Raw genomic sequence first — 23218 nt, forward strand, 5'->3', positions numbered from 1 at the left:
CTTAAAGGGGCTACTTTTTTTTAAAAGAAACACATGGCTTTGTTTACATTTTGACGCAACATTTCGTGTATATTGTTGTTTTTCATAGAATTTTGGAAAATGTAAACAATACATATATGTTTTATATTTATATATGATACCAATATCTTTTAAATTAACAATTGTAGAAAAAAAAACGGGAAAAATATCCCGACCGGGGCGACGTGCAGTGCTGTCAAATGTAAACATTATTGTGTTCGTCCTACGATCGAGTATTTGTGGTGGACGGGCGTGAGACCCTCTGATAGAGGTCAGTTATAAACATATCCTCTTGTCTTTATTCTTTGAGAATTTGATCATGTGCATTATAAAACATTCACCTCTAGTAGGCAAATCCACGTGTTGACAGTTAGGTTACGCGTCACCACAAGTACATTGGAACATCGAACACAAGTGAAATTGTTCCGTCTGTAGATGGCGATGGATCTAAGCGTAGAATATATAATCACATGACTCCCAAGGATGTAATATCGTCAAGTCAGACGACAATCTCAAACACGTTGAGCTACTTGAACATCGGTGTATTGACAACTTCGACAAACTCCGGTGTGTAAATATATAAGCGTGCGTCAGCTTCGCCTCGCTGCACAAACACGGTCACCGAGTTCACACATGTGGCCGAGTATAAATTCTTAATGTTATTACGCTATATATTAACTTTTAGCAAAATGAATATATATTTAAAGTTCTGATCTGATGAAATAAAATTTTCTCTGAAATTTACTTTGTTTGTCATGTTTATTTTACAATAAAATATTGAACTTTTTTGTCGTCGCGGATGAATAATTCTATCTTACGTGAAGAGTCATCTTTCGCTGTTCAATTGAGTACGCTCCTCCCACTTTTGACCGACTTTTATTGAATAATTACGTCACATTCAAACGACAATTTTATTTCATAAAATATAAATAAAAAAGTCGTATGAGTGTACATATAGGGATTGGACTTAGCTTTTATGTTAACCATGCTTGTATGGAGCAATTCCTCTAAGAATATATTCAATATGGGGCGCTAACGCGCCCCATAGAATATATTCTTAGAGGAATTGCTCCATACAAGCATGGTTAACATAAAAGCGCAATCCAATCCCTATATGAAGATTATCATAACAACTGTTTTAGTGATACAATGTTATTGAAAATATTGAATCAAAGTAGGCCAAAGACAAATATTACAGTAACGTCGAAAGGCCTTTAATATAAATATAAACCTTTTTGCTGCGTCATTATATTCTTTAAAAACAATTTATTACCTTGAGTGGCATTCGTGGGGAGTCCTCAGCAAGACCGACCTCATCCAGGACCACAACAGACACAAATCTAGAGAGGTCTTTATCCTCCTGGAACTGAGCACATTGTCGGAACATTCCAGAAATACCATCGGGTGTGGACAATGGACTGCACTGGTACGACATCATCTGAACCTGAGAGAGAAGTAAACAAAGGATATAGTTTTACGGAGGTGATCTCAACTGTTCTTGAGTTATTGACAGTGTTTGTTTTACACAAAGGAATATTCATTATCATGTAATATTATCTAGTTAATTAGTTATAAGTTTACATCAAAAGGAGCCACTTATTACTAGAGTACTAGACTTACCTCCTTATAGCCTTTAAAGAGTTCATGGTGGGCAGCATGTCCTTGCATGGCATTGTTCACCACTGTCTTTGCCAGTGATTTAGAACTGCCAGGTTTACCGACTAAGAACAGTGGAATCCTTAACTCTATACAGGTCACCATCATAAACACATTTTCCTTCAGAGCCTGATTACGTGCTATATTCTTTCCGAGTTCAACATTTTCTAAGATAACATCCTGACAGTGTTCGATTTCCTCCAGCATTCTCTGGGCAGGGTTGGGACCAGGTATCTGACATGGAGGAATGAAGTGTGGCACCACTGCTTCCCTGTATTCCTCTCGTTTCTTCTCAGACATGCGTGGTAACATACACCCAATGCCAACAGCAGTGATTGTGCCCACCTCATTGATTGTCCTGTAAATGAATACATCTTACCATAATCAAACAGTATTATGACTTATGCGATTGACAACTCATATGTCATCAATTCTTATTTACATACATTATTTTTTTAAATACTTACATACATTATAAAAATATATTTATATTAGTTTTTTGTTTCATCAGATGTCGCATAAAAACCTGATTTTTTTATACCTCGAAATAATACTAATCATTATGATCATGTAGCTTGGGATAAACATATTTGATTATGAAAATTATTATTAGGAAGAAGAGTGTATCATATATGTGTAGGCATATGTAAACAGCGTCTGTATTAAAAGACCATTCATAATAAAATAAGATGAAAAAATGAAACAAGAGGCACAAGAAGTCTTGACGTTCACCCTGAGTGCTGATTCAGGTTATTGATTTTCTTTGGTAATATAAAATGTTAGTCGGGACCATCATGAACATTTAATATCTAATTGCTATCCAATAAAATGACTTGTGTTCTAAATTACGCTTACCACCTCCCAAGGAGAAAGACATAGGACCCAAGAGTCGTTTGAATCTATCTTAAAAGACAGTTTTTTTTTGTCTGTAAAAGGAATTTGATTTTGCTGGGTTTTTTTTTCAATCAATTTCAGACGAAGATTTTTTAAGTTTAAACCCTTACATTATGTAAAACTGATTTGGTCCCTTTTGGTCAGTGAAATTTTGTCAATGATATTTAACTGTCATGCATCTTATACTGATAATTCTGACAGAATTTGACTCATTTCAAAAATCAGATCATAAAATGTGTAATACAACAGTAAATGTGCTATATAAACTTTTATATAATACATAACTTTACCCCTCTCTGTTTATATGATTATCATTTTTTCTCTTCTTTGTTATTAAAAAACCATTACATATTTAAGTGAGGTAATCCCTAAGAAACTAATTATGGATAAACACTTGTAATTACAAAAAATAGTTGTAACTCTACATATATGTCTATTTTGTGAAATTGGTCCTTGATTCTCACCAGTAGATGGCTTATTGTGTTATACAGCCTGTATCTGTTGTGGCGAATATGACCAATATCACAAAATACACATACTATCAAGCATTTTTAGAATTATATAATAACTTTCTATTATTATATTAAAAATTAAAATTAACTGCTAATTTAGAGTTACAATAAATACGGGCAAACATTATATCGTTCCTCATCAAGGAGTTACCTCACCTTATTTTCATAAACCTCACCATGTGTATTTGTTTTATATAATTGTTTGTACCGCCATAATCAGAAGAAGACTAATATAGGCAATGCCTGATGTCTATTCCTTTTAACACATGATATCTTTTGTCTATAAAATATTTGGAAATTGAAATTAAACTTGACCACCCTCAACTGGGGGAACCATGAGACACAAGGTTCATATAATTCACATTTAAGACCATTCCAGCTATAAAGAGTATTTGATTCTACCATTTTCACAATTTCATAAGAAGATTTTTTTAATAGGTCACTTGAAACAACTTCGTCTTAGGTGACCTAAAAATCAAGAGAAACTAGATTTGGTCGCGATCAAATCAGGGGATTTTTATCCAGATACTGATAATAATAAAGTTTTCGAACAGACGATCGCTTTAATAGGTTATCCCTTTGCTTCCATTCAACAACAGAACGAACGAACGTACGAACTATAAAAGGAACAAACTAACGAACGTACGAAAGAAAGAGATACTATATCCGTGTAACTTATATGAAGTCGTAAGCAGAGCACGCGATCAACCATAAGTTCAGTCTTTGATAGAAGTAAATACGTGTTAAAACGTTCGTCGTTATCTCGTCGATCAATGACATTGATGATCAAAATGCAATTTCCACGGGCCAATTTCTCTGTCATTTCTATTTGAATAACTTTGAAATAAAAATTTGTTTGTAGACAATTATATCAAAGTGTAGTTGTGCAAAAACTCTCCACTCCAAATCAAATGATATTAAAAGGCCATGAAATCTAATGAAAGTTACGTCCATCCAAATTTATGGAAAACGAAAAAAATCGCCACATTCGGACTATATTTCCGCTATTTTGCAATATGTGACCTTGAAAACCCATTGAAAATTATCAACCAACTGTTGAAGACAAATTCAAATATTGGTGAAAAATCAACAGTACATCTAGTGTTAAAGGCACTGAGAAAATATGCAGTTAAGAAAAAAAAATAAAAGCGATTTTCTATGTCCTATATCTCCACGATTTTGAATGATATTACCTTGAAATTGGTCATTTATGAGCCCGAGAGCATGCTCTCTCATTTCCAGTTTTCAGAATATTTCTATTCATTAATTACGGTAAAAAAAATGTGTTCAAGCTAATGTTAAAAAATCCATAGAAACTGCCCATAGCTCAATTTTCTTGAAACTTTGCATATCGAAAGTACTACTAGTTGTCCATTTATAATGACACAACTTTTTTCCTTATGTGTTTTTAAATATTCTGCATTTGGTATTCATTAATCATTTGAGTAGATTGTATACTTTATATTTGAGTCATTTCTATGGATTTTTTTAACGGAAAATTTTGTTTGAAATAATAATTTAACCACATATCGAAATTACTTTCATGTCATTTTTTGTCTATGTGTAAATAAGTTTCGAAATCAAAATCCGGGAAAATAGTTTTTGAGTGAATTGAAAATAGAGACTGCAAATAGGAACGGACCACTTCTTTCTTAGTATACTTTTTCCAGCTTATGATTCCTGAGTTCAATGTAAGTCAAAATTAAATAATGTCCGAACTAAGTGAAAATTGGTATATACAGGTTTTGAGGTATTCTGAATAACTTGGAATCAGTTTTTAATTCAATTTAATATAGTTTTTTATTACATATGAGGGATGAATAATCTTTATCTTTAGAGTCTGAGTTGCTGACAAAAATATATCTCTTTCCAATAATTATTTGATTTATGATATTTAAAAAAGAAACTATTCGTTCCACTAAAGGGCATTTATATGTTGTTAGGCTTTTTTGTACTGTTAAGGAAATGCTAGAATAAAAATACACTAGTTTTATAGGATATATGTTATTTTACAAAATTATATCACTAATTGTTGTTTTATTATGGTATCTATGATCAATTTTGAATTTTCAGTCATCTAGGACAAATATTGATTGTTTAGAAAATTCTCCTTGTTACATTTCAACCTATGAAATGCTACTTGCCAGGAATTATTTCTTTTTTGAAAAAGTATCTGCTATAAGATTATTACTATAGTATGTTTTTGAGATAGTTTAAAAGTGTGGGTGAAATCAATGCCAAATATTTCGAGCAAACCCAATATCCTGCCAAAAATTGTGATTTTTTTTTTACTTGAAAAATCTATTTGTAGTAAAATAATTTAGTACATATCATTATAAATGTGTATGAAAATAAGGAATTAAGTATATTTTATTAATGATGCTCCACCGCTGACAAATGGTAATTGTTCTCTATTAGAAACAGTAGCAGACGATTAAGTATTTTTTCTTCAGTTACAAAAGTTACTTACCATTTCCACAATTGAAAAGTTATAGCTTTTAATTTTACTTTAAGATAAAAAATTCATCGCATTCCGAAGAAATTCCGTGGCACTATATCATATATTGAATACAGTACCGATTGCGCATGCACCTAAAGCAAAATAAATTATTTTAAATAATTTTTGTTTTAATTAGACATATATATACGCGATTAAACACCAATTATTGTAATTATGCTCTGTCGGCGGTGGAGCATCTATAACAAAAATATTTAAAATTTAAAAGGTATGTTCAAAACGTGGACACAAGGAATCCCCTTGTCACTTACCCAAAGTATTGTTAGAAATGATCATTTCAGACCCTTTTATGCCTTTTGAAAAAATACAACATAGATAAAACGCACATAAAAATCAATAGTTATGTAGCTAGAACTCTAATACTGCAAAATTTGAAGAAAAAAAAAATCGGAGCGTGGGCGGATTTTGCAACCCACGTTTACGGAAAAAGAACTAATCGCCATATTCGCACAGCTATTTTTGCCATTTTGAAAACTATGATTTTGAAATCAATGTTCGATATTAGAGTACATCTTCAGGCATTTACTTTGAAAATGTTGTCTATAAATTTGTTGACACAAAATGTATTGTTTTGTTTATGAAACGTGTTTCATAAATAAATCAAATTAGGTTCCTGATTAAGTACGTTGATACAAAAAACCTACCTGTGTATCATTGTTTCCTTCATCATCTGATGTCTCTTCTTCCAAAATGTCCTCTTCATTTAGGCTATCTGATTTATTTTTATCTATGAGCTGAAACAGTCCAGAGTCAGTCTGACTTTGGTTGTAGAACCAACTCATTACTTCTAATACCCTCTCTACATCTCGTAGGCTCACAAAGCTACACTCATCCTGAAATATGACAAAAGCAGCAATCTGTATTAACAATGGTCAATAAATAATGTTCTCTCAATAAACGAAAATAGTATATGAAAGATGAAAATTATCACATACACTGACTTCAATACTCCCACTTTCTAACTCAATAGGAAAGTATAATAAAAACTGAATATGGTGTTACAATTACTACTTCACAGGGTACTACAATTTTGTTGGAATTTGTCATGAAACAACACTTATTACTGTCTATGATCATACCATAGACACACCAGAATTTTTTAACTTCATTTGTGATACTTTGCTCATTGATTATTTTTATTAAACCATGATATAGAGTGCAGGAAAATATGTCTTGAGAGTGTGTCATTCTGAATGAATGTAAATGATATATTTGGATAAGCTGTTTATTTCATGCTGGTACAAAACCATTGAAAAAAATAAACAATTACAATATGTTTATATTTGAATCTATATCACCATCTAGCATGAACGTCGAATACCGCAAAAAAAAATTGGTATGTTTAGTATCGATGATTCAATTTAAACAGTTGACATTGAATAAGATAGATATCGCAACAGAATTAGAATTACCACAAGGGAAAAAAACCGCTTGAAAACCTCGTACGTGACCGGAAATAAATAGTAACTCCAACCAAGGATTGCAGCAGCATGTTGCAAACTTTCTTTAAGACAAAGACCCCCCCCCCAAAAAATAAAAACAAGAGGCCCAAGGGCCTTAACGGTCATCTGACTACCTTGGCAATAATCATATAGGAAATTAATTAGATGGTAGCCATCTTCGATTTGGGATCAACCAGTGATGTAACAACACTTTGTCGGGACCATGTCAGAATCATTTCATGCAAGTTTCAGCCAAATCGCACCGGTAGAACTTGAGAAGAAGTTCAAAATGTGTTTTCAAGATGGCGGCTGTGGCGGCCATTTTGGATTTCGGATCGACCCGAAAAATAACAACACTTTGTCAGGACCATGTCAGGATCATTTCATGCAAGTTTCAGCCAAATTCCACCGGTAGAACTTGAGAAGAAGTTCAAAATGTTTTTTCAAGATGGCGGCTGTGGCGGCCATCTTGGATTTCAAATCAACCCGAAAAATAACAACACTTTGTCGGGACCATGTTAGGATCATTTCATGCAAGTTTAAGCCAAATCGCACTGGTAGAACTTGAGAAGAAGTTCAAAATGTGTTTTCAAGATGGCGGCTGTGGCGGCCATCTTGGGGTTTCGGATCAACCCGAAAAATAACAACGCTTTGTCGGGACCATGTCAGGATCATTTCATGCAAGTTTCAGCCGAATTGCACTGGTAGAACTTGAGAAGAAGTTCAAAATGTGTTTTCAAGATGGCGGCTGTGGCGGCCATTTTGGATTTCGGATCAACCCGAAAAATAACAACACTTTGTCGGGACCATGTCAGGATCATTTCATGCAAGTTTTCAGCCAAATTGCACCGGTAGAACTTGAGAAGAAGTTCAAAATGTGTTTTCAAGATGGCGACTGTGGCGGCCATTTGGATTTCAGATCAACCCGAAAAATAACAACACTTTGTCGGGACCATGTCAGGATCATTTCATGAAAGTTTCAGCCAAATCGCACCGGTAGAACTTGAGAAGAAGTTCAAAATGTGTTTTCAAGATGGCGGCTGTGGCGGCCATCTTGGATTTCGGATCAACCCGTAATATAACAACACTTTGTCGGGACCATGTCAGGATCATTTCATGCAAATTTCAGCCAAATCGCACCGGTAGAACTTGAGAAGAAGTTCAAAATGTGTTTTCAAGATGGCGGCTGTGGCGGCCATCTTGGATTTCGGATCGACCCGAAAAATAACAACACTTTGTCGGGACCATGTCAGGATCATTTCATGCAAGTTTCGGGTCAGATGAACTAAAACCCCCCAAAAAACAACTATTTACCAAATATGTCTTACAGTCATAAATGACTCGCATCAGGGTGTTGAGAAGCGATGTTGAGATCACTGACTGTAATCCAGCACGGACCATGCATGATTAGGGTGCTTTTTGGCCCCAAAATCCATCAAAACCTTTTATTTAGTGATTAAATTGTTGATTATCAAATATCTAGTACATATTTGTTAGAACAGATGTGATAGTTATGTATCATTGCAGCTGTAGTTGCTATGGTAACCAAAACAACTTTTATCACCATTAAATTATGAATTTACTAAATATTTTTAGACGAAGGAAAATATGTATAACACTTAAACATTTTTCACTATGACAAAGAGGGTGAAAGTTATAGACTATACAACTTTAATTAACTACTAATGAGACATGACATGATAATAATATCAGGTTATAGTTAACTTAATGCACAAAACAAAAACAAAGGTAATGGCACATGCAAAAATATGGATTACTTTGAATCTAAATGGAGATACATACCTTCTGTTCCCTCATAAAGTCTTGGGAGACAGTCAATATTTTACTGACAATATTTTCCAGGTTTTTAATCGAAGGAAGCTTGGCAGCACGAATCTAAACGTAATTTCACAAAATGTAATGTTTGACCTGAACTGTACGACTACAAGAAGAAATTTTTAAAGAGTTTTTCAAATGGATTTAAGTGAACAAAAGAATATACTTTGTTATATCCGAAATTTCGTCAAAGTTTCATTTTTACAACTTTTTGTATGTTTATACCTTGAACATGTAGATTGTGTATCCATCCTGTCATGCATATGTCTATGCATACTATTATGTCATCATGTAACACACTTTCGTGTGTCTGAGTGAAAAAAATTAAAATCTTGAAATCTCTAAAAATATTACATTTTTTATTGAATAGTAATTATTGTTATTACATGTTTAATAACCATAATGTGTGCGGTTTAATAGTTATCTTAAATTTACATAGGTATTATTATTACTTACATATCTGAGGACCATCTGTCTAATGTAGAGCTCTTCAACACGTGTATCAAGTTGTCCAAAGTCCCAGACCAGTGGTAGTAGACTCTGAGGTAGGGGCTGTACACGGTACACCAGGCGACGCAGTGGAACCCGGCCTATAACATTCGTACAAATATCATCTTCCTTTACTTTTGTATCGTAAATATTTAGATTTAAACGTCATGTCTGTCTTAGAATAAATTAATTCGGAGAGCGAGTATTTAAATGTTGGTATCAAAATACGGGATAACAATAATATGTTTTCTTATTTTAGTGATTTTGTTAGTCTCTCCAAACAAATACTAATGGTGATGAGTTGTGTAAAATTCTTTCAAACATTTTCAATACATCTTACCTAATTTATCAGTAGTTTTTTCAGCGTCAACATGATATCCCAAGCCTGCTTTTTCTAAGCTTCTTATCAGCTCCTCTGAATGTCTAAAGTGGATTGGAATGAAGAACATAGATAACACATTTGAAATATCTCCTTTTCAACCGATCCTCCATATATGTAATGTATGGACTGAGATATGTATTTTAGGTGCCACTACATCTGGAATCAAAAGTTTTCTTCACTTTCAAAAACGGTAATACTATTGATAGGTATAGGAAAGCATGTTAGTACATATCGGATCTATTTGGTGGAAAGGGCACACATTAAACAATAAAATAATTGCTTTCCAATTCGTACCAATAGAATAGTATTTGAACTTGTCCATATTTACACATAACAGAAAAGCCTTACAAGCGCTTACTTCCTATATGGGTTACATGCAGCGATGATCTTCAGACTGCGACATAGTTTCAGCTGATTACCGCCAAGAGTACGGTCACACATGATCTCCTTGATCAGACCAATAGCTTCTGTCGTGTTAGCCTCGTCAAAGAATAGAACAGTCTGGACATGTTGTCCATACTCATCAGCATTTTTCCGGGCAATTTCTTCTGCTTCCTTCACCTTCTTGATGATATCTTTAGTTTTTGTTCCTCCATGAACCTGCATGGACAAGAGAATACGTAATGAAATGTTTATAAAACAAATTGTCAGAATTTATAAGCAATAATTCAATAGCAATAGTATGCAATATGTTTTCTTTTCTTTATATCTGGAATAGTTAGACGGGAAAAAAACTTTTCTTTTGGAATTTGAGTCAGCAAATGATATTTCCGATTATGATCATAGCGGTGGGAGGACTTTGACAAAGACTTTATATTGGGAAATATCTTGAACCATGTTATATCAAATTAGAGTTATTGCCTTAAGCCTACACTCTAGCATATCTCGAAGTAGAATACAGTGAAAACATGTCAGTAACCAAGGTGCTACAAGATACATAGGATGTGCTACATTTTGCTGAATATACGCGAATAGAATAAGTCGACAAAAATAAGGGTTACAAATGCATATACTACGGACTTCATACTATCCTTACCATATAGAGGTTACACAACGAGTGGTTGTTGGATATTGAAATTATACATCTGATGTATTTGTAATGTAAAACTATGCAAAAGTAAAAAAAAAATTGAAAAAAAAGCATTGTCACATCTGTGATTTAAAATGAAAGATTTGATTTTTTTCTGTAATTTTAGTTTTTATTGCTCTTGTATGATACTTTGGATGTAATTCAAACCATTTAATTAAGTAACCGAAGGTCTTAGACTGTACCTTCGTATAACTAGAGTCCAAAGGGCTTTAACGGTCATCTGACTACCTTGACAATAGTCATAAAGGAAATTAATTAGATATGGTGTCATGGTAGCCATCTTCGATTTGGGATCAACCAGAGATGTAACAACACTTTGTCGGGACCATGTCAGGATCATTTCAGGCAAATTTCAGCCGAATCGCACTGGTAGAACTTGAGAAGTTCAAAATGTGTTTTCAAGATGACGACTGTGGCAGCTATCTTGAATTTTGGATCGAACAGAAATATAACAACTCTTGGTTGGTACCATGTCAGGATCATTTCATGCAAGTTTTAGCCAAATTGCTTGGGTAGAACATAAGAAGTTCAAAATGTGTTTTCAAGGTGGTGGCTGTGGAGGTCATTTTGGATTTCGGATTGCAACAAAAAATAACAACACTCTACGGGACCATGTCAGGATCATTTCAGACAAGTTCCACCCAATTCGTACCGGTAGAATTTGAGAAGAAGCTCAAAATGTGTTTTTAACATGGCGACTGTGGCGGTCATCTTGGATTTCGGATCAACCCGAAAATAACAACACTTTGTCGGGACCATGTCAGGACCATTTCATGTTAGTTTCACCCAAATCGCACTGGTAGAACTGGAGAAGTTTAAAATGTGAAAAATTTACGCGCGGCGGACGGCGCACAGCGGACGGCGCAAGGTGGACGACGGACGAATCATGATGACTATAGGTCTCCTGGCCATTCGGGGGCTGTAATAATAGCAGATAATGCACAATATTCATATAATTATAGTCGTGTAATAACAGAAAGTCGTGTGACTATTGGGTTTTGAATTCGACAGAAGAGAAAACTTTGAATAAATAATGACAATAAATTTAAAATGTTCCTTACCTACGGAAAAAAGTACGTTGTCATATAACAAAGAAAACTCGACACATTTTTCTTTTGCCTCACGTTTGATTACATCAGTAGTTATAATTTGCAAAATGGGGAAAATTTTCAGCTTTCTGATAGAACATTCGTGTATATGCCTAAAAGCAGGTAAAAATCTGAGATGGTCGGTACGTATTTGTTAGTATATTTATTTCTATTTGTACATAAATATATAATATAATGCACCAACACAATAATGTATAAAACATCTTAGGAATGTCCTTTGTATGGCAGATAATGCAAATGGTACCTGTCGGTATGGGTTGACACAAACAATGTGAAAAGAAATAAATTACAAACATCTAGAACTTATTAGTAAGAACCTGTTACGAGTGATTATGTTAAAGCATTACAATTGAAATGTAAATGAAAAAAAAATAGCTTTACACGCTGCTCTTTGCTCTTTGCTCTTGGAAATCGAAAAAGGACGACATTCCCGACCAGTAAACAATCGGTTATATGAATTTGTGTAATAATAATGTAGGTTTTATGGTTTTATGTAATATTATGCTTTTGACATTCAATGAAATGATAAAATAAGATAATTTGATTTGATTTGATATAATTCAAGTCTTATTGACACGAGGGAATAAAAGGAAAATCGTTATAGATACACATGACACACATCACATGACGCAGGACGACAGATTAACGGCAAAGTAAACAAACAATCTGCTGTGAAGCCATCATATTTACATTATCTTTCATACTACTTAGTATCTTACTTGCTTCCTTTAAATTAACGTTATGTACACATCTTCATTTTCTTATTCTGAATTGTTTAACCTTTTCACTGCCGGATTTTTTAATTTGCCAGAAATGATGTCATAATTGATGACGCCAAACAATTGATGACGCGACATAAATTGGCTCGTCGAGAGTGATCACATCCTAGATATATTCGCACGATTTACCGATGTAATTTATGGGTTTTTCGCCGAATTGTTTGGATCCAAAATATAAATCAATATTTGTAAATACTAAGGTTAATAAATAATCATTTACATATTTTATTTCATATATAATTAGTGGTGAATTGGAAGTATAAACCTCGTTGATTTCAACCAAAGGCTACTCAAATTTATTTCTTGATAAATAGAGTATGTCATGTGTAATTTGGAGCCACGCGGGTGAATATATATGATGGTACGCATCAGAAACTGTTAGGGTTTTCAGTATCGATCGTACGACCGAAGATCATGTAAATACAAAGGTAGAAAAGTTACATTACTTATGCCAATACCGTATGATAAATATACAATGTTGTGCATTGTATAGTTTTACACATTCCCATGACGTTGCAATATTTACATCTTGTGTCAGCATTACTGTGTTGTTCGCTACAACGTGTACATCCTATTTGTATTTTTTACATATTTGATTGGACGCAAATGGAAAAGATATGTCAGAAAAACAACAATCTTTGTGCAGGACAAGTTTACCAAAACTTGAAGCATGACAATACTGCTCGATCAGGGGAATCCCTAGTCCGCTAAAGCTGCCTATATCATTAGGCTTTTTCATTTTTTTATTACTTATTTGCCTAATATATATAACACGAGTAGTTGAGAGATTAACAAAATGCAACCATGTATATATGCTACATGTATATATGCAACGTGAATATCGCGAAAGTGATGCAGAACCGGCAATAGTCGTGTTCAATTTGAATATTTGACAACATGTCGTGTATGTCGACCATAATTTCACTATAAAAACTCTAACTAGCTAGCATTTTGTTTTACTCTCAACTACATGTGGGTTTTTTTTTAAATAAAACCGGAAGCGACGTTGATTGGCTGCCGTTTGCTCTACTTAATGTGTATACGGCGGCCATAACAAATGTGTGAAATAGAAGGGTCTCGGAAGTATTTCATTGTGCAGAGTTGTTTAATTTCATAAATGGGATGTTACATGGGGGCAGTGGAGTACATAAGATCCCAATATATAGGTATGTGTACGTTTTTCCGGCATTGCATGGACGATATATTAGAAATATGTTGCTGACGAAGCGTAGGCCAAATCTGTCCTACGATTTCACATTTTTAAGAGGTACCGCGAGCTGACTATATATTAGGCAAAAAAAAAATAAAAATAAAAAAGCTTAATAACATAGGCAGATTTAGCGGACTAGGGAGTCCCGGAACTGACAAGTCCTGTTTTTATCTACAAGCTTGTGTGCTTCGAAATATTAATGAAACTAAATCCTACAATTGTAGTTTTTTGCGATACCTCTTATCGATAAGAAGTGATTGAAACAACGATGAAACTTTATGCTAACATTCTCAGCGCGTTAATCTGTAACGTACAGTGTGGGCCTACCTGTGTTTGCACATGTTCTAGATTATTTTAAAATCTCCAAAATCCAGAAATAAAAACATGGAACCATTAAAACATCCGTGTATTTTATGATCACATCTTCACAACTACGTTAAATATCCTGCCACCTTAGGAATTTTGTAAGCGTGTGTAATCACACTCTGCAAACGCCTAAAATCACATTGATTTGCATTGTGGAAATGTTTTTACATCAGATAAATAAAATACCTTATAGTTTCATACCGGAAAACACCCATATATATGCTTCATCACCTGACGGAACTCATTTTATTTGTATGTTCATTGATAATTTGGCGGGAATGTCCGTCACTTCGAGTGGCTGTTCCAAATGCCTGTCAGAGCCAAATGATCTAATTTGATTTTAATCTTATATCATAAACACTTAATATGGAAAATATTAAGCTATGCAAATAATAGTCAAGACTTTAAATATAAGGAATCGCGGTGCAATTCAAATATGGATACCCTACTCAACTTTATTCTGCGAAAAAAAACACCAGAAAGATACTTTAAGCCTTAAACACTTATTAAGTGGTCGGATATATGCAAATTCCAATACATTCATTGGAATTTACACATATAATAAAAAAGCACTGATCCAATCCCTCGCACATTTCTCATGTACACATACAGAGACCTGTACAACCACATAATCATTGTTCAATACGTTGCATGTCTTACTCTATTGATAGTGTCGATGCATACTGGGCAATATACCGTGCCAAAAGTATTTGGCCATGTCCTTTTTATATTTTCCTGCATTTTGAGACAAATTTTAATCAGTTTTCATGTGTTCATTTCGCATTTTCGGGCGAAAGTAGCAAAATTACTTACAGATTTCTTATATATAATTAGATTAATTTTGGATTGGTAATTTCAAGACATACATGTATAGATGTTAAGAACGTTGATCCAAACCCCGATTGAGGACTTCCTGTGTCATCTTAGTGACGCACTTTAATTTGTATATTATTTAAGAAGGACGATCTTGAATGGAAAGTTATAGCTCTTCTCTCATTTGGTATTACCATTTTGGCACTTATTTAAGGAACATATTTTTATTTTGTTGAGGTTATGAGGGTATAATGATAATAGAGCAGGTGTAAATTATGTAGCCCTGGCGAAGACGGGTTATATAACATTTACACGGGAAAATGGGTTTCCTAAAAAACATTGTCTTGTGCATCACAATATTACGTACGCCATCTTTCCGTCATTTGTTAAAATTTGTTTTTTGACAAAGTGAGATATTAAAAAGTATGTGAAGTATTTCAAAAGAAATAGTGTGCTGTCTATATTATAGAGTTGTGATTTTAGATACATTTGAGACCAATATCACGACAGTGTGGTGAACATCAACACGTACACGGGATGACTTGAAATGAACATATATGTACACTCAATTTGAGTGATATTCCATGTTGTGTTGGGCTACTTACCTTCATGAGGATCATGTTTTTGATGTCGACTCCAGGAGGACACTGAAGAGCACACATGAACTTGACCAGACGAGTTTTGCCACACCCTGTCTCTCCCATGATGATAACAGGGATATCACACCTGAAAAATAAGGCAGAGAGATTTGATTTTGTCAAAACACTGTTATTTATTCATCATGGTTTTAGAATAGTAAACAAATTCCTTTCGCTTCCAATCCTTAATCAATATGAATGATATTTTGTAATGTTAATTTTTGACCAAGGTAATTCTACATAGGAAGTATTTACATATGTAAGTATACGTACTATCCAGTATTGTTTAGAATCATTATATAATCGTGTTTTTTTCTTACTGAACACGCTGTATAATATTTCGTCAAAGCAATTTTGGATTCAAGAAATATTTTTTCATTATGTACATGATAAACATAATAGAATAACTTATGGGAGATAAATAGCTCATAGATATTAAGATCACAACTGCATATTATTACAACTCTAGTCCATCTTTCTTTACATAATTAGACTAGCTGACTGGACATGATAATCTGCAGAGAAAACAAATCAGAATATAGAAAAAATCCCAAGGGTTTCAACTGTTGTCTGACAGCCTTGCAAGACAATCTTGTTCAGATAAAAATTCAAAATAATTTCATGTATGGCCTTTAGGATAATCGAGAGGGGTAGTAGCTATCAGGCCAATCCAACTAATGGAACTTGAAATAGGTCGCATGCCAGCTGCGGCGGCCATTTGGAATTTTTACCATTGCACCCAATTTTAAATTCAACCACACTAGTGATATAGGTCTGGAAACTCAAATTTTATAAAATAGCTGATGTTGTTGTCGTGGCACTTTTTTCAAGGGCGATAATAAACAACAAAATTTTTCAGTCCAATGGAGAATGGAAATTTGAAATGCGCCTTTTATGATGGGGATTGCTGTGGTACAGAAGCTAACCCGATAAAATTAAAAATCGAAATGTAATTTAAAATGCAACAATTATAGGGACAGTTCTAAGAAGTTGTTGTCAAAATGTCATGAAATAAGTGAAACATAAGAATGGTATAGAAAAGCATTATACCTAATTGGTTAAATATTGTTATTTTCTGTATTCCAACAGAAAAATATGCCGCGGAGCAATATTCTGAGGCAAAAATTGTTGCACTATAGTAATGAAGTACACCCTGTTCAGAAAGTTTTCGTTAACACTTTTTTCCAGAAACACTATTCAAGATAGATATAGGTATAACAAATGTCAGGAAATAACTAATAGGAAATATTGAAGGGATTTTACTCAATTTAGTGAGAATGGACACATTACTCCTGGATTACTGATGAAAAAATAGTGCGATACAATTAAAGTGCTTCCCACAGGGAAAACGAGCATAGTGCTGGGTTCAGAAAAGGGCACCTTGACCGCAAAAAATGGCCTTTGATATCAACAACTTCCTTTACAAGGAAAAATCTTTAAAATAGTCATGGTTTTTTTTTTCATTTAATTTTCTTCCAACTTAGTATATGATATAATGTATGCTAGAATAGCCAGATCTAGCTCGGGGTCAAAATTTCGACTCGCAAATTGAAATCAACGGATTATATGACGATCTTGATTCACAGGAAAGATTTAAATTCCATCTAAATTAATTAGAAGAAAGGAAAAAAAATGCTAGACATACCTTTGTTTAAAGCTGGTTATTACCTTTACATTTTAACATCCATTTTTATTGAAATATTGAAGATACTGGGCTTAACTGGATTAATTAAAAATACTGGGCTTAACTGAATTAATAATAATTCACAATAATGGATAATTAATGTACTTAATTTACATCACAACAAAAGCACTAAATTAAGAAAAAAGTTTCAAACTTGTTACATTAGTAGTCAAAATGTAACTTAATCTGAGAGAGAGAAAAAATGAATTCTTTGCATTTTTGATTAATTTAATGTTATATTAATTGTACTTTTTTCTTTTTAAATATTTTTTTCTTAAGGTGGTGTTCAAGTTAAAAATCTCATAGAAACTGTCCACAGCCCAATTTTCTTGAAACTTTGCATGTCGAATGTACTTCTAGTTGCTCTTTTGAAATGACACTACTTTTTCCTTTTGTGATTTCAAAAAGGCCGAAAGGGCCTAAATTTTTAGTATTCATTTTCATTAAAACCACCTGCACAAACATAGATGACAGTTTATTAAATATTCTACATTGTTTATTCATAAATCATTTGAGTAGATTGCATATTATATATTTGATTAATTTCTTTTAGATTTTTTAACGGAAAAGCTTCTCTGAAATAATAATTTTGTACGAAAATTAACACTTTTGTCGAAAAACGAAAACGAAACATTGCTCTTTGACATTTCATTTCACCCTGTTTCAGGTTTTGTCCACAATTTTACCCCAAATTAAAAATACTCCCATGACGTTTTCTATCTGTGTGTAAATTAGTTTCGAAATCGAAATCCTTGAAAACAGTTTTTGAGAGACTTGAAAAGAGAGAGTGCAGGTAGCAACGGAAACTTGAAATGTTTGTATGCCTAACTAAACCTTTCAAGTTTATGATTCTAGAGTCTGATGTAAGTGAAAATTAGTGCACGGTAATCATTTTAGTTGTTAAATATCATGATAACACCTTTGGAAATATTGGTTATCATAACAATAACAATACAGAGGCCTCAGTTTGGCTGAAATTTAAATAATGTCAGATTCAAGTGAAAATTGGTATATAGGGGTTATGACGTATGCTGAATAACATGGTATCACTTTCTAAAAGATACGTTGCCATGGAAACGCTATTGAGGCCCATGCTTGATTGAAATTTAGATGTTCCAAAATGGTTAGTAGCAGTTTTAAATAATTTGTTGTCATTATAACGAAATAAAGTACCCCTGATTGGTCAATATTAAAATTGAAGCCTTTTTGGTACTAATATTGTTTTTAGATTACTTTTATTCTGTTTTTTGAAATTCAAATGTAGTTGCCATCTTTAATCATTTTTAATTCAATTGGAAATAGTTTTTATCTACACGAGAAAGATGAATAGTCTTAATTTGTATCTTTTGAGTTTGAGTTGCTCACGAAATTTTTAATTCTTTCCAATCATTATTTGATTTCTGATATTAAAAAAGAAACTATTTGTTTCACCAAAGAGCATATCTAATTGTTTGGATTTTTTTGTATTGTTAGGGAAAATTCAAAAATAACAAGAGGCCCATGGGCATTAACGGTCATCTGACTATTGGCACAATACCGCACATCAAAGAATAAAATAATTGCAAAAAAATTAAGGCAATTCAGGTTATGATATATTGGATTAATTAGACCATGAATGAAGGTCCCTTGATCCCCACCATGCTGCAAATCCAATATCCTCTAGTCTCTAGGCCCCTTAGTTATTTACAAGAAGTGGTTTAAAAGTTTTAACCTATTTGACTCCTGTGACCTTGAATGAAGGTCAATGCCATTCATTTGAACAAACTTGGTAGCAATTTGTCAAAGTATGTCACAGGCCCAATATCAAGTCTCTAAGGCCTCTAAGTAATTAACAAGAAGTCATTTAAAGACTTTAGCCTATTTGACCTCTGTGGCCTTAAAAGAAGATCAAAGACATTCATTTGAACAAACTTGATAGCCCTTCATCCAATCATGTCACGGGTCCAATACCAGGTCTCTAGGTCATTTAAACATTTAAGTCGCCCATTTGACCTCTGTGATCTTGAATGAAGGTCAACTTCGTTTTATTTGAACAAATTTGCTAGCCCTTTATCCCAACATGCCACAGGCCTAATATGAGTGCTCTGGGCCTTTTGGTTTTTTAGAAGAAGTCGTTTAAAAAAATTGCCTACTTGACCTCTGTGATTTTGAATGAAGATCAAGGTCATTTATTTGAACATGCTTAGTAGCCCGTCATCCCATCATGCCACAGGCCAAATATGAGTACCCTGGGCCTTTTGGTTCTTGAGAAGAAGTCGTTTAAAAATTTCCAGCCTTTTTGATCCCTGTGACCTTGAATGAAGGTCAAGGTTATTTATTCTTAATCTTGGTAGCCATTTACCCCAGCATGCTACATGCCAAAAATCAGTACCCTGGGCCTTTCGGTTATTGAGCAGAAGTCGCTTGAATGAAAAGTTTACGCCGCCGGACGGCGGACGGCCCATGCCGATGGACGATGCATGACCCTTTGGGTCAAATGACCTATGACCTAAAAATGCACTTATTTTACTGCGTATATGTAAGTTTACAAAATTCTATCTATCACTAATTATTGTTTTATAGTATCTATGATCAATTTTAAATTAACAGTCATCTAGGCCATTTTTTTTTTTCTTTTTAGAAAATTTTCCTGGCTACATAGCCTTTGAAATGCTATTTTCCCGAATTTTAATTTTTATGAAAAAGTATCAGTTTTAAGAATGTTTTATAAGAGCATGTGTTTAAAATGCTTTAAAAGTGTGGACAAAATCGATAACATGCCAAATATCCTCAATTTTCATCCTTCCAAAAATTTGATCTTTTTTGCTTGAAAAATCAATTTCCACAATAAAACAGAAAATGTCATTATAAATGCTTATAAAATAAAGAATGAAGTACATGTATCTTTTATTAACAAAAATAATTAGAAAATAAAAAAAATATGTTCAAAAGGTGGACACAAGGGGTCCCCTTGCAACATACCCAATGCATTGTTAGAATACATAATTTTTAAGCCCTTTATGCTCTTTTAAAAAAAATACAAAATAGAAAAAAATCACATATAAATTAGTAATGTACCTGGACCTGCAAAATCTGAAAAAGGGGATATTGGGCGGAATTTGCTACCCCACCTTTCACACCAAAAAAAATTAATCGCCTTCCATTGTTTTAAATTACATTACTGAAATGGCGACCATCATGATTGGAAAGTTTTGACTTCCATCTGATAATTAGGCATATCAAACATAAAAAATGTGAGTAAAAAGCAGTTGTTACCAGTGTTTATTTTTGAAGTAATACTCATAAGCTTTAACCACAAAATGTGCTGAAAGACAATATGATTGTTTGCTAAACGGCAGATCGGCTGATCGACTTCAGCACACAAGCCAAGGTGAAAGAGTCCCAGACTGCTAATTACGACCGCTAAGGCGTTGGTCAGGGAGTGATCACAAGTCTTTTGCTTACTTAATTATTAAACCAGCCCCAACTGCCTGGTATATGTGGGGACAAACAGGGCAGGGCGTCAGGGATAGAGGCGTTCCGTAAGGTAATAATGACATGGCGTAAGGTAAAAAGGGCACGGCGCGGCGCAATGCTAATCAGGGCTGAGAAAAACACTAATTCAATATTTAGAATATTTTGATAAACTGAAGTTGATTAATTGTTTTTGTATGAAATAATTGTGCTTGTTCCTGAACACAGAGCAAATTCTGCAACATAGACTTTCCTTATTTTAGTATACGTGACTAAGAATTGCAGATTTCTAGAAACAAAGCATTGATGAACCTGAACAAATGCATATGACCAACTGTTTCCTAAACGTGTTACCCCTATCGTGTACAAAACATGGATAGTTAGTCTTTAATAAATTTGAATAATGCCACCCAGAACGTGATTATTACGTCATTGTAATTATACGTCATTGCGAAAAATCGCACTAAAATACATTGAAAGTTTTGACAAATACTAAAATATGATGTAATATTAACGCTTTCCTAATTATCATATAATGAGATTTTCTATGTTGGATTGTATATCAATCCCAGAAATAAATGCTGTTGTTTGAAATGGGTATAGATTTATAATTGACTAAAGAGATAGAAACATATATTCAACAATTATGGTGTAGATTAAGTGTACTTATTTCCAATATAAATGAAGAATGGTTTTCGAATGCGTCATATGAAATAAGTATAATTACTATCCACAGAAATATCGGGATAGGATTTGATCATTGTAGACAGAAATCGACAGGCTGGTTGGTTGATTGGGCTTTATCGCCTATATGTCCTATTAACGACCAGAGTGATTTACGGACGGCCTCCCCTACATGCAGTGCCTTGTTTTGTGTGAATGTATGTAGGTTTATGGAGTATTCGGTAGATTCACAGTCCGGAAAATTCCTATTCTGATTGTTTTAACTGGCAACGTAAGTGTCTAAATTATTGAGGGTACAGTGTACCCATTTCCCCTTTTTACTATGTGATAAATATTAATAGCATTTATTTTAACAGTAAAACTTACTTGAACCTCATGTAGATGGCCAGAATTTTCTTTACATTGTCTGTGGTGAGTTCATACGTATCATCTGGATCGTGAGGCATATCCATGCCCATAACGCTGCATAGCTTCTGAATCTTCTCAGATCTGAAAGAAATTCAAAAGGATCCTTAAACACGTTTTCGTATGAAGTGGACCAGCAGAAAAATGAGCGTCACACTTGAACGATATACAACGAAAGACACCATTTTGATAAAATCTAAAAATTTTATTTCATAATTTAATCAAAATCTGATATCAAAATGTATTATCCGGTATTCAATAAAACAACATCGTTTGTCTCGCGAAATTAACCTCACGCATAATCAGTCACTGGGAAGAGGTACAGATTGAGATGTGTACATTTCATCCATCGTGCGTTGTGACGTAGTCTTGAAAAGGACAAGCCATCGTTGCGTGATAGGTCTAATTGTGTGTACATACACGTCGAAATAAAGTACGGTGGTAAATGATAATTTCACACCCATAAAATGTTTCCAGGGTATGTATCATGTCACTCTTATGATAAAGTACGATTCGAAATTATAAAACAAATATATACAGTCAACAGTACATGTAACTATCAAAAACATTTCCCGATCGTATGCACAAGACACTGTAGAAGTGCAACACGCGTGTAATTTTGAACAGGAGCCTGTGTATCACGTACCATGTGTACCATGTGTTCACCACGTCAATCGCTTTCACTTTCAATCACATTTACACGTTGACGCGATTCAACGTTACTAGAAACATTAATTTTAATGGAGCAGTTTTGCATAAAAGATCCAGCAAATAGTGATTCCAGACGAGAATTTACCCTGTTAGATGTCCGAGAGATGGCGGAAGGCAAAGATTGACGGATTGCAGGTATAATGTCGGCTGACTGAACTTGATTATAGTTAGGGTTAGGACGGATTGAGACGACAATCGTTGATCTACATTCATTAAGACTTTGGATAAATAATTGGTGTTTGTAGAACTTCGTCGTTTAGTGTCGCTGTAGGTCGTGTCGCTGTACATGTTCCAGGAACAGTCCCCGGAATCGCTACACAAGATTTGTTGGTCGAGTTGTAGGATAGCAAGCTTGAAAATGCAAACTTGTGCTGATCATTCAGTGATCTATAGTTATTTAGAGACTGTGGATTTTTGTGTCCTGTGATATAGTCTGGAGAATGTCTGGCACATTATTATCAGCCATTTTTTGTGTTGTTCGAACACTGGTGTTTATCAGTTTTTATCCCGGTAGGTCTGCTTTTTTCGC

General features: G+C 33.9%; 1 pseudogene; it reads right to left on the minus strand.

Moving 5' to 3' along the window:
* The window catches only part of LOC138311480 (E3 ubiquitin-protein ligase rnf213-alpha-like), a 127485-nt pseudogene that overhangs the window by 52382 nt on the left and 51885 nt on the right, over positions 1-23218 (minus strand).

Source organism: Argopecten irradians, unplaced genomic scaffold (genome assembly GCF_041381155.1).
Source record: "Argopecten irradians isolate NY unplaced genomic scaffold, Ai_NY scaffold_0030, whole genome shotgun sequence".
NCBI classification, from domain to species: Eukaryota; Metazoa; Mollusca; class Bivalvia; order Pectinida; family Pectinidae; genus Argopecten; species Argopecten irradians.